This window comes from Anopheles arabiensis, chromosome 3, assembly GCF_016920715.1.
Source record: "Anopheles arabiensis isolate DONGOLA chromosome 3, AaraD3, whole genome shotgun sequence".
NCBI classification, from domain to species: Eukaryota; Metazoa; Arthropoda; class Insecta; order Diptera; family Culicidae; genus Anopheles; species Anopheles arabiensis.
In genome coordinates, this window is record NC_053518.1 from 53,880,011 (window position 1) to 53,897,130 (window position 17,120).

General features: G+C 41.2%; 2 long non-coding RNA genes across 2 annotated transcripts; both read right to left on the minus strand.

The window, feature by feature from the left end:
* Window positions 1–1,132: 1,132 nt before the first annotated feature.
* LOC120904467 lies at window positions 1,133–4,123 on the minus strand. Its single transcript, XR_005739762.1, has 3 exons — window positions 3,898–4,123; window positions 1,303–2,646; window positions 1,133–1,228 (listed from the first exon to the last, which is right to left on the minus strand). It is a non-coding gene; the product is annotated as an uncharacterized LOC120904467 (long non-coding RNA).
* Window positions 4,124–13,271: 9,148 nt separating this feature from the next.
* On the minus strand, window positions 13,272–15,129 carry LOC120904220. The gene is made up of 3 exons (XR_005739721.1): window positions 14,864–15,129; window positions 14,479–14,792; window positions 13,272–14,402 (listed from the first exon to the last, which is right to left on the minus strand). It is a non-coding gene; the product is annotated as an uncharacterized LOC120904220 (long non-coding RNA).
* Window positions 15,130–17,120: the final 1,991 nt, after the last annotated feature.

Here is a 17,120-nt window from a genome sequence, read left to right on the forward strand (position 1 = left end):
ACTGTAAACACTTATATCGCATGGTGAAAAAAACATATGATGAAAAATATTTAAATTTATTATTAATTTATTTTATTTTTTTTTTGTTAGAATTGTGAAAACCCAAAAAACTGATAAGAACTCATCACGTTCGAACGTTCCATCACGTGGTTACTCTTGGAGGAATGAGTTACACCCTCGCGCCCACGCAAACAATGAGACCAAAATTTTGAGTGATTCAGGCCGAGGGGTATGAGGGAGCTTGAGGAAGCACGGAGACGCGCTGCGATGAGAGTTCGCATTCTGTTTTACACGCGCGCTTCACTAACACCAATACAAATACCGTGCTTTGACGAGCCGTCTGTGAATGTGTGTGTCTTCTTTCAGCGAGCCCAACTTGGAGCTGCTCGTCACATCGTGTTGTCTCGCTTACACTACAGCATCGAACCATCGCTCCGTATGTCCCCCCTCCTACGCGTACAAAACCAACAGTACAGCGCGACGCTTTGCCGGAGATGGTTGTGCGTGTTTTGTTCTAAGTCCCGCGCGCAGTGTTTGTGCGTTGATGCGCATTTCGTTCTAAGTCTCGTGCGCCGGTGTGTTTTGGTGAAGTGTGCAGTGAATAAACAGTGTGCACAGACGCACATGCAGTGCGTGGATCGACAGGTAAGAATTTGCTGAACAGAGTCAACGCAGATTGTCGACAAGTTTCCCGCAGCCTGGCTCGACCCGGTATGACGTCATTGGATTCTAAATGTGTACTTTAGTGTGTACTTTATGTTTCAATAAAGTGTTTAATGTAATAAAAAATGACAGTGTTTGTGTTTAGTTTTAGAATAAGTGCATGAAAGAAAACGAAAAACGAAAGAAACAACTATCTTTACATGTGTTCGTAGCATGGCTCGAAAGAACACAAACACATTGAGAACTGCAGAGCGCACCGTGCGTTACGGGTGGGGAGGGGGAGGGCTCGCGCGAGGGTGTAACTCATTCGTCGAAGGGGCACTGTATTTCGACAGCGTCACTCAAATCACTCAAAAAATACGCTCATTTTGCCGGACGGGATGCTTAGCAGTGTGCTTGACATTTCAACGCGGTGCCATTGTTGTTTATTTTTATTGACAGCGGTAAACATTCACAGTTCAATTTTCATGTCGTGAACAACAAGCAATTTTTTCAGCGTTTTATTCACAGTTTTCTCTACGTCGCTTTTATTCACAGTTTTCTCTACGTCGCTTTATCGAAATCTCTACAATTAAAAGAGTAAAAGTAAGTTAAACATATTTAGAGGGAAGTTAATGTAAAAAGTAAATAAAAACGTACCTATTTTGCTCTAGCAACATCATGTCTATACCGACAAAGCAAGCGCGTCCGGAAGATCCAGATGATGTTGGTATGTTTTGCAGTGAAGAAGTTGTGCGAAATCCTACGTGTGTACAAGTGCTTCCAGTAGTTAGTACCGTGGAGAATCAGCTAACAACATCTTCTGCTGCATCATACACGTTGACATCTTCCGGCGGTAATGTTTCTGCAGTTACGTTTCATACTGCCCCCAATGAACAGCCACCAATATCATCTGTTCCGTCGTCGGCGTTGAACGTTTCCGATGATGTTGCTGCTGCACTTGCACGTTTGTCAAGAAACGTTACTTGTGTTGCAATGCAGCAGCCAAATACATCTTCGACGATGATGCCAGCTGGTACAGTTGTTTGCCCCGGTGGACAGCAAATTCCATCATCTTTATTGGTGATGGCATCCTCTAGTCCGGATAGTGTTGTTGTGTCACTCCCGCCAGGATGTGTTGTGCATGCCGGAGCACAACGGTTGCCGTCGGCTGCAACGGTGGGGACAGCATCCAGTGGTGTTGTCGCTGCTGTTCATGTTGGAGGACAACGGCTGCCGTCGGCTGCAACGGTGGTGACAGCATCTAGGAGTGTTGTCGCTGCCTCCGGAGGTCAACGGTTGCCGTCTGAATCAACAAACGCAACTTCCAGCGGTGTTGTTCCTGTTACTGCACGTCCGCCAGGAAGTGTTGTACACGCCAGAGGACAACGGTTGCCGTCGACTGCAACGGTGGGTACAGCATCCAGTGGTGATGTCGCTGCTGTTCATGCTGAAGGACAACGGCTTCCGTCGGCTGCAACGGTGGAGACAGCCGAGAGTGTTGCCGCTGCCGCCGGAGGACAACTGTTGCCGTCTACATCACCAAAAGCAACTTCCAGTGGCGTTGTTGTTGCTACGGAACGCCCGCCAGGAAATGTTGTTGATGCTGGATTGCAACAGTTGACGTCGTCTTCAGCGGTGGTGACAGCATCTGGAGGTGTTGTCGCTGCTGCAGCAAAACCGCCAGGAATGGCTAAATGCTCCGCAGGACAACGGTTATCGTCGTCTGCAACTGTCATTGCAGCATCCGGAGGTGGTTTTTCTGCTGCGACACGCTCGCAAGCAAGGATTGTCAGCGCAGATGTTCTCAAGCCAACATCAGCTGTATCAATGATGGAAGTTTCCAGCGATGATGCTTCTGCTGCAACACAGCCGCAAGAAGAAAGCCACCCGTCTTGCTGCTGTCCGCTTTGCCGAAAGCTGCTTATTAGACAGGATGCTCGAAATGCTCAAATACTTGCTCTGTTAGATGGACTTTCCTTAACAATGAATCCTATGAAAGGACTTCGAAGGAATGTAAATACATTTAATATTACTGTAGTGTCCAACGTGCAGCAGCTAGATGAGCTGGAAGCTAAGTTGGAAAATAATGAATTCTTTTTTTTTTTGTTATGTACAAAGAATCGATGCTGATATTACAAGTCAGGATGCATTCAATAGGTTGAATGAGGCTTTGGATATCCTTTTTGATAGAGCATTTTTCGCTTCTTGCAGTTGGAAAGGGTCATCTGGAAAAAAATACCGTTTTGTAATTACCGGCATGTATTACGTTTGCTTAGGGCTGTCGGAAAAAATCACTTGGGGATAGAAGTCGATGACCTTTTTGTTTACCTAGTAGTTACCTAGATAGTTTACCTGTATACATATGTTATGCATTTCTAAAAGTCTATAAGCTGTCACATATGTACATATGAATATTTTTAAATTAATGTATAATTCAACTTTAGTCTTATCATTATGAGCTTAAGTAGCGTTATTATAAGATGTTCATATTTATACCAAAGTTTATTTGAAATCTAGTCGAAAAATTATGCACTGCACTACTATCATTATAACATGTACATATTATTATAAGTAATGTTTTTTTATGACATAGCTAATATGAACTATTATGATAAATATTATGAATTCTTGCCTTAACATACACAAATATATATTAACTTTAAATAAGCAATCAAAGAACTACTTAAATGCTTCATAACATGATACTAACATCTGTAAAATTAGGAGATTAAGACGCGGTTGCTACGCTTTAAAAGTAATTTTGTGGCTGTAAGTTTCTAACATAAATACAAACATTTTGTTAGAAGAAACTGTCGGGAAGTATTTGAAAAACTATCTGTGATGTATAAGGAAGTGAATGCATTTCATTGGATTTTTATATTTTTTGTATAAGTAAACCGTATACAAACAAATAAATTTATGCAACGGACTGTGATCTGCAATAATATAACAATAATACAATTATTAGTTACATGTTACCCCCTTATATATATATATATATATATATATATATATATGTATATATATATATATATATATATATATATATATATATATATATATATATATTTATATATATAACTCGTGGGTATATATATATATACATATATAACATAAATTGCGCGGGTTTTCATAAGACAGAAAAGAGGTAGGATTTTCTATTTTCTTATGTAAAGGACTATTTAGTACCTTTATTTTAAGGTACTTATGTAACAGGATAAACACTAGCAGGTGTAATGTTTAGATATTTACCCATTGAATCCTTGTTTAAACCAGGGTAATACTTTGATTTTTAGCAACACAATTATGCAGGCCAGGTACACAGGTAAAGAAAATTATTATTAACTTTCTCTTGGGCAATGGCTATTTGATCAAAACAACAAATTAACAGAACAATCTGAACTCATTAGTTGAACTTCGATTCCATGCCAACTATTGAGTATGTGCTTTTTAGTTGGCACGTTTTTCCATACAAAAAAATGAAATTATTCTCGGCAGGCCATGAAATTTTTGTGAAATTAAAAAAAAACCGGGAGTCTGATACAAACTATTGAATTCTGACTGTAGTTCAACGCTTATTCGTTGGCATGCTTTTTAATTGAACACTTGATACTTGGTTGACAGTTCAATTTAAAAGCATGCGTTTGTATGGAAAACAGGGTTTGTTAAATTTAAAATTGTTTATTAAAAGTTTACCTTATGACTGGTCCAGATCGAACTATTTTAATTTTTTTTCTTTTGACTCAACAACCGGTGTCGATCAAAGCCTGGCTGTACCACTTGTCGTGTTGGCTTTCAGTGACTTTTGGATAACCCCCCATAGCAGGATAGTCAGTGTTACGTATGGTGGCACGGTCTATTTGGGGCTTGAACCCATGACGAACATGTTGTTAAGTCGTACGAGTTGACGACTGTACCACGAGACAGGCTTAATTAATTAAATAATTAATTAATTAATAAAATAAATATAATAATAAAATTTAATCGTTTATGTTATGTCATATTATAATTTATGCATTGCATTGTGGTCTCGCTTGAATTCCTCCAGCCAGGCGGGCATTAACAAAAGTGTTAACTGTCCTTTACTGCTCTCGTGGGTTCAGCTATACTTGGGGTGGGACACACAATTAATTTTACGATACGATCCGGAGTCTGACGGAATCGATCCCGAACCATGGTTGCAGTAAGGGTTGCTAGATCACTTTAGGAATCAAATTCGACCTGTGGGTGCAGCGAGTTTGGGCCAACACGAATTATCAGTAGGTACGTAAAAGTATAAGCATTTCCGACCCGGTGCTTGGGCCTACTTTACCTACTTGTACCTTGCGGGTCGACCCGAACGACTACTGGTCACTTACGGATGACTCTGACTCGGTAAGTTCGGATCGACCCGCTCATCACAAAGCCAAGACGGACCAGCCAAGATGTACACGTGCGATCCCGGTTATTGCTGCATCCCGGATTTCGTTTGGCGTCCGCAACCCCATAATCTGCATGTCCGGTATGCTAACCACGGCAGCGAAATTAACTAGCCGCATATTAAACTATATAAACATAAAACACATTATATGCACAACGATATGCCACGATTTTTATTATTTTACCGGTACACAAGTGGATAGGCGGGGGAGGGAAATGGAATAACTCGGGTAAATAATAGTAAAAACACTTTTGTCACAAATCTAACATAATATTTGCATATGGCATAATTCTTTTACATTTGCAAAAAGAGCATATACCTCGATGCATGTTGTTGTTATTTACCTTTTTGTTGACTTTGTTAACATGATGTTTACCTCTTTGGCCGAGATACAAACAGGCATAAATATCACTACAACACTTTGTTTTCCAACACTTTTCATATTGAAATTAACTGTGCACGTCGAAGTAACACTAAACACATTAATACACTTCACTATAACAAGTTTTTGTACACATTATCACGCAGAATCAAGGAGATTAAAAACATCAACATTCGAAACGTCAAACTTTGCCACTTTGTATGAAGTCAAATGTGGTAGTAAGAATGAGACAGACTGACCGGCAATAATTGGGTGCAAATAAAAAACGAGTTCTCCAGCTGAAATAGCCGTCGACGCACGCACACAATCGAACACGGCTTGTTCCAATACGCTGGTTTCGTTTTGTGTTAGTGACAAGCGCACTCAAAAAGCAAAGCGCTCTCGCACCGCAGCGCGTTTCTCCTTGCTTCCTCAAGCTTCCTCATACCCCTCGGCCTGAATCACTCAAAATTTGGGGTCTCATTGTTTGCGTGGGCTGGTGTGGCTCTCTCGTTCAACGCGCTGGCGCAGCTTGCTCTCGATGTAACGCGTTCTGTTGTTCGGCGCGATGATGCTCTCGGATGCTGGATTTCTTCTTCGCTCGGTGCAAGGATGTTCTCGGATGTTGTATTTTCGTTATTAGCACGCTTTTGGAGCACGGTGCCTTGATGTCACTTTTTTTTCGATCGTTGCGATGGCGAAGTTCGATGCCCTGACGTCCCGTGTTCCGTTGGTTAGTGCGATGGCGGTCGGCACGCTGCTGTAGCTGTATTTAGTTACAGGTGCTGCTCGTTGTGCTGATTTGGTTTGTCGGTCAGCGCAGATAATTCTCTTCTGATTTGGTGATTTTTTCTGGTGTTACCCAATGGTAATGGTGATGCTCGGTTTTGGGTGTCGTTTGTCGTCACGCAATGTGTAGGTGAGGCTTGTACGCTTGTATTGCACGTATTGCTCGGTGCATTAATACAGCTATTTTACGTAGCTTTTTCGTGTAGTCATGCGTGATTATTTGGTAGAGTCGACCAAAATTGTAACTATTATTCACTGCACTTTTTTATATTGTATAGCACGGTACGAAGCACACTTTGAGTTGGCAGGATCGCCATGTTATATTAAGACACCACTTTTCGAGAAACGGTATTTTATTGTACTTGTTACCGCTCTCACGTTACAACAGAAGAGAAGAGCGATACCCACCACGTGCACACTTATATATCCTGTTGTGAGTGCCCCGCTTGGGCACTCCCTAGCTAATGAGTGTTTTATACTTAACGAAAACTACTTACAGTGCTACCTAAATTATGTCGACACAACAACATAGTCAAACCAATAAAACATATTTTTTGTAGATTCTATCGACAACCTCTTTAACGTTCTCCCGTCACCTAAAATCTCCTTATACATCTCCTTATACAAAACGAAGTAAGAGGTGACGCTCACGTTACGCTCACGTTACGCTCATAGGTGAAACGATTGCTCACTATAGGATCTTCCTTCCACAAAAAAGTTACTCACTATAGAACGGTTTTGCTAACCAACTATGGATGCTTGGATGAATTTTATTTCTTTGCGGTGTTTCCATTCTCCGAGGCAACAAGCAATGGTAGAGTGATTGAATCATTGATATATTCATATTCAGATCAAAAGACATCATTGTTTTCTTCTACACACGTGTTGAAAGTGTATCAATAATTATCAAATTATTCCCAGTGATTCTAAATAATTCTGTGGTGGAGATTCTACCTCGCTCCATCCGTTTTATCATGCGTAGTAGTGTTTTTTGTGTAGTTCAAAACGTTTAAATAAAAAGACTTCCTTAGAACTACCATGTACTTGCTTCCTGTACCATCATCCAAATGCACCTAAGTATTCTAAGTATCAAATCCATCAAGCAATCGACAAATTGCTTGATAGAAAATTTGTTACTGAAATCACGTGGTCCGGTAGAACAAATAAGGGTGAGAAAAAAAATTCATTTTCAACCTACACAAATATTAAAAAATTGTTTGTTGATATTGCTGCCACAATGTTCGAACCGCCAACGGGACAGTTCGTTTATGAATACTTGGGTCAAAAATTTAGACATGCTAGCAATCGTGTAAATATTCTAGGAAAACGAACTACTACTCTTCATAATGTTAAACTAAAGATATAGAATTTTATTATGACATGAATGTCGTTTAGTTTAATAAGACTTGGGAATTATACTATTATTTAAATATTTTCCAAAGGTTGCCAGGTCAGAAAAGAGACGATAAAGAAAACATATTCGAATGTGATACACAGATGAAAACAAGGTTCCTATATCAACAAGAATTTACTAAAAAAAAAATAACAATATGTTTAGTTATATGAGTAATGAAACTTATGTGAAATATTAACGAAAATATAAAAAAAACCATACAGTTACACTTTACTTTTACCATTTTTATTTGTCTACTCAAATCGATAAAGTGTGAAGTAATGGAATGTACAAAAACTCTTCTGACCCTGTTTTTATAGCTACTAACTTACACTAAATCTTCTTCTTCTTCATTAGCACAACAACCGTTGTCGGTCAAGGCCTGCCTGTACCCACTAGTGAAGTGAGGTTGGCTTTCAGTGACTTATTGTTACCATAGCAGGATAGTCAGTCCTACGTATGGGAGCACGGTCTGTTCGGGGCTTGAACCCATGACGGGCATGTTATTAAGTCGTGCAAGTTGACGACTGTACCACCAGACCGGCCCATACACTAAATACTTTGAGCGAAAAACTCATCAGAAAATGATGATAACGCATTCATGTTACCCTTCGATATGTTTAAAAGGAAGGAACTTATTGGCTTATAAAAGTATTCTTCGCTAGTAAGAAGCTTCTTTCCTTTGATAACCACTGTTGATGCACGTTCAACTGCTGATTCAGATCTAACCACATGGTTATCCTTCGTTAAAAACCATCCGTTTCTATCTTCTTGCTGTAACGTCAATCCTTGACGTATATGAGCTGTCTTCTTATCACAGTGGTGTTTAACGCATGGATATTTCAAATTTTTCTCTGTATTTTTGTGTCGGTTGTCAAGTTCATCTAATTCTGCCAAACGGTTTATCACTTCTTGTAAACAGTTAACTCCACTCCTTAACAGCAGCTTCAAAAGGCGTAGTTCATTTTCAAACGGGTATGTAGATATTAATGGAAGAGGGCCATAGTTTTTGACATCTTCTAGAACGTGCTGAAGATTGTGTACATTGCTCGTTAGACCGTTTGGTCCGTAATTTGTTTCGTAATCCAAAACAAAACGATTTAGCATATTTCCTGCTTTTGGCCAATGCGCTTCGTACGATTTTGAAGATAGCAGAGTTATCGAACAAAATAGTGTAACAAATGATCCTCTCGAGTTAGCTGCTAATTAACAACTGCTTTATTCACCTTAATCATTTACACATACACTTACATTCCTAACCATAACTTTAACCTAACCAATACCTATACCTATTATTACAACCCACACCCATACTTATACCTATTGTTACAATAGTACCAATACCTATACCTATTTTTGTATCTTCGATCTATAACAATAACTTTTATTAATATAATGTAATGTTTTACACACGGACCAAACGATACGTCCTTTGCCTTAGCCGGTCGGGAGAGAAGAGAACGATCTCTCTATCCTGAAGAGCGTCGATCGTGCTTTCACGCATACGGTCGCCTAACATCGGGCGCATGACGAACTCTGTCAAGGCTTGTACAGGGTGGCTCCCAACATCCCTCCTCTTCAATTTCTCTGGTACGACCGCATCCACTGTGGCGATCTTCGAACACGCGTAGAACGACGTAGGGGCTGCACCGGTGAAGGCGATGATGCACTGTCAGCTGTAGCGAAATCTGGAGAACTTAGAACATCCGTATTATTTGACGATAACAAAAGGGACGGAGACGATTCAGACATGAAAGGTAACAGTGACGGGGATGACGATGAAGACGACGGAGACGACGTCGAAGACGAATACGACGATGACGAAGACGCTGACATTAAAGACGATGACGATGACGATGGCACAGAAATCCCAGGAGGTAACACCGCCGAGGTAAAGCTGTCACTAACAGTGCTTCGACATTCATCCAATAAAATGTTCAAAGCCATTGAAGTTTCCGTAGCGTCTGGTTGGACAGTATGTGTACCGATATTCAATCGTGGTCGTAGCTGGTTGATGTGTGAACGCCACTTCTTTCCGGCTGCGTTCTGTACTTCATACATTACGTTTCCACGCCGTTTGGTGATCTCACCAGGAATCCAACTCCAGGAATTATTACGGTACTCCTTAGCATAAACCGTTTCACCAACGTGGAACTTTCTGGGTGGCATCTGCCTGCTCGTTGATTCAACTTGTACTGGGGGACGCAGCAGTTCCAAGCAAGTACGGATTTTTCGTTCAAACATGACCTCTGCTGGAGTACGCATTCCTTCTAGCTGCTTGTTCGGTGTACTTCTGTAGGTCAGGAGAAACGTATCTAAGGCTTCCTGTAATGACACCTTCCCCACCTTTATCTTTTTGAGCGCTCTTTTAAAGGAATCAACAAACCTTTCTGCTTGCCCATTCGACTGAGGGTGATATGGGGCAGTCTTAATATGCTCGATTCCATTAGTGTTGCAAAAATCGGCAAAAATTGCACTGGTAAACTGCCTACCATTGTCGCTCACTATCGTGTTAGGCATGCCAAATCTAACACACAATCCTCTCAACATAGTGACGGTTGCATTAGCGGATATACTTGAAGTCGAAATAATTTCAGGCCACTTAGAAAAAGAATCAATCACCAGAAGAAAGTAAACACCATCTATAGGTCCAGCGTAATCTATATGAACACGCTGCCATGGTGCATCAGTTTTCGGCCATGATATTGGAGAGCTATGAATTGGCGATTTAGCTGCTAAAGCACACGATTTGCATAACTTTACATGTTTCTCAACATCCGCGTCTATCAATGGCCAATAAACATAACTTCGTGCTATAGCTTTCATACGATCGATTCCTGGATGACCACGGTGCATCATTTCTAGCACCCGCCGACGCTGCGACGCAGGAATCACTAACCGCTCTCCAAAACAAATACAATTCTCAATTGTTGAAAGGGACTTTCGTCTCGCGTAGAAGTATTTCAATTCCGCATTATCTATATTCTTTGGCCACCCACTTTGTATGTAGTTATACACGACCTGAAGCAAAGGGTCGTTATGCGACTTGCGCGCTACATGTTCAAATGCCAGCGGTAAACTCTTCGCTGCATTTTTCACAAGGGCTCCGACATCATTATCTAGTTCAATACTGGCAATTATAAAATCTTGTTCCGGTTTTTCATGTTTATCCATCAACCGGGATAGCACATCTGCATTTCCGAACTTCTCAGTTGATACGTACTCTATTTCAAAATCATAAAGCAGTAATGTCAAAGCGAAACGCTGTAGACGGTTTGCGGTATATACAGGTATACCCTTTTTCGAACCAAAGATTCGGAGCAATGGTTGATGGTCTGTTTGTAGAAGAAAATGTCGTCCAAACAGCATACGGTGAAATTTAGTGACGGCAAAAATAATCGCTAGCCCTTCACGATCAGGTTGGCTATAACGCTGCTCAGCTGCTGTAAGTGCTCGCGATGCGGGTTGGACTACTTTTATCTTTCCATCCGGCCACCTATGCGATATAGTAGCTCCTAATCCAATCGATGAAGCGTCTGCCGAAACAATTATGTCGAGCCGTGGGTTATAATGCGTTAATAACAAATCTGAAGATAAAATCTTCTTGAATTGCTCAAAGGCATGCTGACATTGTGGCGTCCAGCAAAAAACCTTTCCTTCCTTGAGCAAATCATCAAGAGGATGTCGCAGCATTCGCATATTATGGACAAATTTGCCGTAAAAATTTATGGCTCCTAGGAATGACCGCACTCCCGGCACATCAGTAGGGGGCAGCAATTTTAAAATGGCCTTAATCTTGTCCGGATCTGGACGTAACCCTTTTCCATCTAATAGATGGCCCAAGTATTTAATCTGGGATTTATAAAAATTGCACTTACTTGCGCGTATGGTAAATCCATACTCTTGCAGCTTCTCCAAAACCGCTCGCAGGTTGCCATTATGGGTTGCCATGTCCTTGCCTCCAACTACGATGTCGTCCATATATGCTGCGACACCATCCAAGCCAGCTAACATTGTGTCGATTAACTGCTGGAACGCTCCCGGCGCTGCCTTGACTCCGGGTGGTAAACGGTTATATCGGAATAAACCTCGATGCGTGTTGACCGTTAAAAGTCCGCGATGATTTTCATCTACCTCTACCTGCAAAAATGCATCAGAGAGGTCAATCTGGCTAAACACAACACAATTACTCAAGTTGGCAAAAATTTCCTCGGGTAATGGCAGTGGGTACTGGTGCGCCATTAGAGCATTATTCAAACCCGTTGAATAATCTCCGCAGATCCTGATGGTTCCATTCGCCTTGCGTACCACTACAATAGGTGCTGCCCAATCCAAATATTCCACTCGTGTAATAATGCCATCATTTTCCAGCCTCAGAAGCTCATCGTCGACTGCTTGCAACATCGCATACGCTACTGGTCGCTTGGGTCTGAACACTCCTTCTTTCAGCATCAACTTCACACAACTTTTCGTACATCGCCCTAGCTTCGACGAAAATAATGCAGGAAAAGCTTTTTGCAGGGTCTTCGTATTCTCGCTTGCTTCTACGACATTTATCTCACTGCATATTGATGCCAAAGGAACATTCCAAAGACCAAATGTGTCCATTAAATCCGCTCCCAGCAACATTAGGTCAGCTTCTGTCACCCGTATTGTACAACACTTGCACTGCTGGCCAATTGTTATATCACATTGGAACTCGCCCAAAATGTGTAAAGGATCACCAGACGCCGTCCTCGCTTTCACGCTTGCAGGAATTAATGCAGGGCTACCGATTGCGTGCCACTGCTTGCTCGAAATTATGCTTATATCGGCTCCGGTATCTACCATCATCGGCATCTGGGTGTTATTCAAAAATAAATTTACACGGCCACGGCTAGCACTATTCACCCTATTCACGATCACCGATTTCACGCATCGCTTCTTTCTATTGGCCCATCTCAAAGCTGACTCGCAGTACCCTTCCTTGTGTCCGTATCTATGGCAATTATTGCACTTATAGGACTTGTGGAAACACTTTCGCGCATGGTGCCCTTCGCCACACAGCCAGCATTTTATTGCATTTAGCTTATTCGGCTGTTTCCACGCTTGGTGCTCCTTCTTAGGGTATTTTTCACGGGATCCACGAACGATGCTCACACTCTTCTCTCCCTCGCCTATCATTGCCGTATCACGCTTCAAGTTCACCATCCGTTTACACTCTTCTGCCATATCCGTTACCGTTTTATCGCTTTTCTCCTCTAGTCGATTTAGGAGCCTTATGCGAATCTCGGAATAACTGTCGTCTTTCAGACCACATACAAAAATTAGACATTTTAGTTCCTCTTCGGATAACTTTCCCAGCTCGGATTCTATAACAGCCTTGTTCACGCGGCACGAGTAAGTCATATAGTCTTCTTCCTGCAATTTACACATCTGCAAGCATCGGTACCGTTTGGCGATGACGGATTTTGGAGAACCGAATAATTTTCTCAGCTTGCCAGTCGTCGATCTAAAATCGAAATCATTTAGTTTAGCTGGAAGAATGTGACTTACATATCGCTCGTGTTCCGCTGCACCCAGCTTCCGCAACAAAAGACGCACTCGCGCGGCATCGTCCAGACGTTCCGCATCCCTTTCGAAGAGATCTTCGTATCGCGCAAACCAAGCACTGAATGTAACAGCATCCTCCGGAGCATAGTGGAACTCTTGTATGTGTTTTGCTAGGGCATCAATAATGTGTTCATTTCCCACAGGTTGTCGCGATCCAGCACTTTAGTAATTAGCTGCTCCTGCTGTTGCAAAAAGGACTGTTGTTGCTGATGAAGAATTTCCTGCTGCTGCTTAAATATGTCTTGGATGAAGGCATTCGTGTCCAACGGTAAATTGGTGACGGTTCGCTGGCTTGGGTCATGGCTGCTCCGCGATGGCGATGGTTCACCATTTCGTTCCATCAGGTCAAAGACACGGATCCTCCGTTTACACAGAAAACGGGTAAAATAGAAATCAAAATCGATAAAATCACGGGAAACAGCTCGCCAGAATTATCCTCGTCGCCACTTTTGTATCTTCGATCTATAACAATAACTTTTATTAATATAATGTAATGTTTTACACACGGACCAAACGATACGTCCTTTGCCTTAGCCGGTCGGGAGAGAAGAGAACGATCTCTCTATCCCGAAGAGCGTCGATCGTGCTTTCACGCATACGGTCGCCTAACATCGGGCGCATGACGAACTCTGTCAAGGCTTGTACAGGGTGGCTCCCAACACCTATTATTACAACCCTCACCCATACTTATACCTATTGTTACAATAGTAACATGAAATGGGAATACTGCTCTTCTGGCACATTATCACGCAAAACAACAATGCTGCCGTAGTGAAGGAATGATTTGAACTCGGTTGCTTTCCATTTATCAAAAAATCGCAAATGACGTAGCTGTCTATGAATTTCGGTTGGAAGCTGGATGTCGGCTAATTTTGATGAAATTATCTCACATTGTTGATCAGACCATCTGGGTAAAACTCCACGCTCTCCATCCCTCCATCTCTTAATTAGTTTTTTGAAGACTCCATGGTGAATTAGATGCAATTCGTCAGCCACAATAAATTGTTTAATCATATCTAAGCATTTGAGATCCAATAGAGGCGTTAGTTCTCTTTGATGCTCTGGCATATAATCGCCATCTCGAAATGCTTTGTTTGTTCGTGGCTCGGCAGAAACTCCTCTAAAAATAGTTCTGTTGTTTTCCTTCTTTCCTTGACATGTGCATTTAATGCATCCTTGCAATCCGTTAAAATTCACAACTCCTGAAAATAAACGAAAAAGAGCGATAATGCTTAACTTATAGCTGTGAAAGAAGCAATAGTGTAAATGTAAATTTACCTTTTAGCAGAGCTCTTGCAGGAGTGTCAGCGATGAAGTAAAGCAGGTTGATATTTATTAAACGGTTTTGTATGACAATACCACTGGTAGTCAATTCTTTCAATTCATCTACAAGTTCCCGTAAATATTCCTCTATGTTTTGTGGATGCTTCAATCCACAGTAAATACCCACTTTCATCGGCGCTTCGTTTGGGAGTTCGTCGATGCTCGCCAAGATTGGCCAAAACTCCAGGTTGGTGCTCTTATGAAGTGGTAAGCCATCAATAAACACTTTCAAGCTTAGAGTTGAAATATTGTCGTCAAGGCTAACGGTGCTGTTAAAGAATAAAAAAAAAACAAAAAAATATAAGATTTCAAATTGCGCTTCCAATTGTATTGAACTTACCGAAAATTTTTGATGAGGCATGTCTTTATTCCTTGGTACCACAGTTGCCCTCCAGTGATGTTAGTTATTCCTGCAGGTTTCTTTGGGGTTTTAAGTAATATACGAGGATCTTTTGGACGAGAAGCATCGCAGTTTGTACGTAAAATTCTCAGCAGAAACCGAAGCGATTTATGGTCAATATCAGAAACCAATGACCATATTTTTCAGCATTCTTTAAGATCCATATTTTCTATTTCGATTTCATCTGTTTCGTCGTCCTCTTGCTCTTCGTTGATGTAGATGTTTCCGTATTCTTCAGTCTCGTTGATGTTCAAATTTTGATTCTCTTCATCATCGTTGATGTCGATGTTTTCATTCTCTCCTACAGAATCGCAATCGTTTATATATATATATATATATATATATATATATATATATACTTATATTTTCGTCTATGTTTGTTTGATTTGTTAATAGATCTGCTACAGTGAAAGGTAATGCAGTCGAAGTTGACGGCTGACTCCTCACATCACTTTCACCACTATGTGTTTCACTAGACTGGGTATCCAATCTTGATACTTTTGCCTGAGCGTCAGCATCTTTATAAAGTTTTCCGGTTCTTTTCAGTTGTTGCGAACATGGAATATCTTCCATCACTAATCGAGCTAACACTTTTCAAGAAATACACTACACACAATAGCAAAGATCCAAATTAGGATAGAGATACTACACAAACAACAACGTGTTTGCGAATAAGAGGCAATCTGTATTTGCATCTAACTTTATATGTACCGAAGTATAACCAGGTATGTTTATTTACCTGTGCATGGCATACGAACCTTTTAATTGCACGTGTGTGTTATGCACATGTGCATTTTCTAATTGTTATAAAAAAACCTACGTTTTTTAATAGTTTCATATGCCTGCTAAATTAGTCTAAGGTTCACAGGTATGAGCGTGCCCGTTAATTTTTCTTTGTTTAACAGGTATTTTTATGAACCTTTGCTATGTTAACTTAAGAAATGGTAGACATCGCACAACTCAACTAGTGTTACTTTACCCTTTTTCAGTTAGGTACCTATTTTCGTGAGGGTTACTGTTACGCATAATCTTGGGGAAGCAGGTTGAAAATGTTTAACGGGAATTTGGAGAGTTTCTAGAATAGAGAATGAACTGTGGAGAGGTGAGCTTCGGCTGTGGAGAGAAGAACTTCGGCTGTGTAGAGACATTAAAGAGCAAATATTGAAACCTATGAAATTTTAGTAGCAATAAAGAATTCATCGAAATACGAGCTATCGAAACATTGGTCCTTCGAACCGGATTTATCCGAATTAGTTAAAATTAAAATTATTGCTCTTAACATTTGCTACTCAACGTGAATTGGAGAATATTTGTCTCATCTGTGGCACCGTCGCTACCACGCGCGTGCGTAATTATCAGTTCCCATCCGACACGAGACACTTGTACCGCCGCAATCACGCGTGTGCAGCATCTTCGCCTTACCGACACATCGACATACACATCGCCGCAATCACGCGCATGCAGCATCCTCGTCTCACCGACACAGACTTCAACGTACCGCCGCAATCACGCGCGTACAGTACCCTGGCTTTCCAACAACGACAGTATCGCATCGCCACAATTACGCTTGTGCACTTTCATCGCTTTATCGATACGGATATCCTCGCTACCACGGGATAACGTGTGATCTAGACTTCAGTGAATTTATTGGCTCATCCATCGCTATCCTCATGAATCTTCATCCAAACGCATTCATCATCTTGCTTTATCGGGTGTTTCAACCAGCTGCGCCCAGTGGAGAAGATAAATCAAACCTGTTAAAGGAGCCCTTTCCGTTTGAAGCTCGTAGGCTGAAATTTCAGCCTGTCAGCTGTTTGCATTGTATAGCAGTTTTCGAGCAGCTATCTAAGTGAGTATAATATACAGGTGGGCTTATCCCAAGGTGTATGAATTTAGAAGGCTGATTTTTATCGCTTCTGCTTCTGAATGAAGAGTGTTTTGAGTATTCGTCAAGCCTCCAGAAAGCTCGTTGGAGCAAAAGTTTTCACTCGTTCTGTCAAAAAGTGATATTAAAATTTGGTTATAAAAAATGCTATGAGACCACCTGGACTACATACACTTTGATTCCAGATTCGATCACCTGATTTCTTTAATGCACCTTGGGATAAATGTAAACAAACCCGTGTTTTCGAGCAGGTACTCGAATCTAATTCTAGCTTTCAGACTAAAATTTTCTAGACTGAAAATCGCAGGCTAG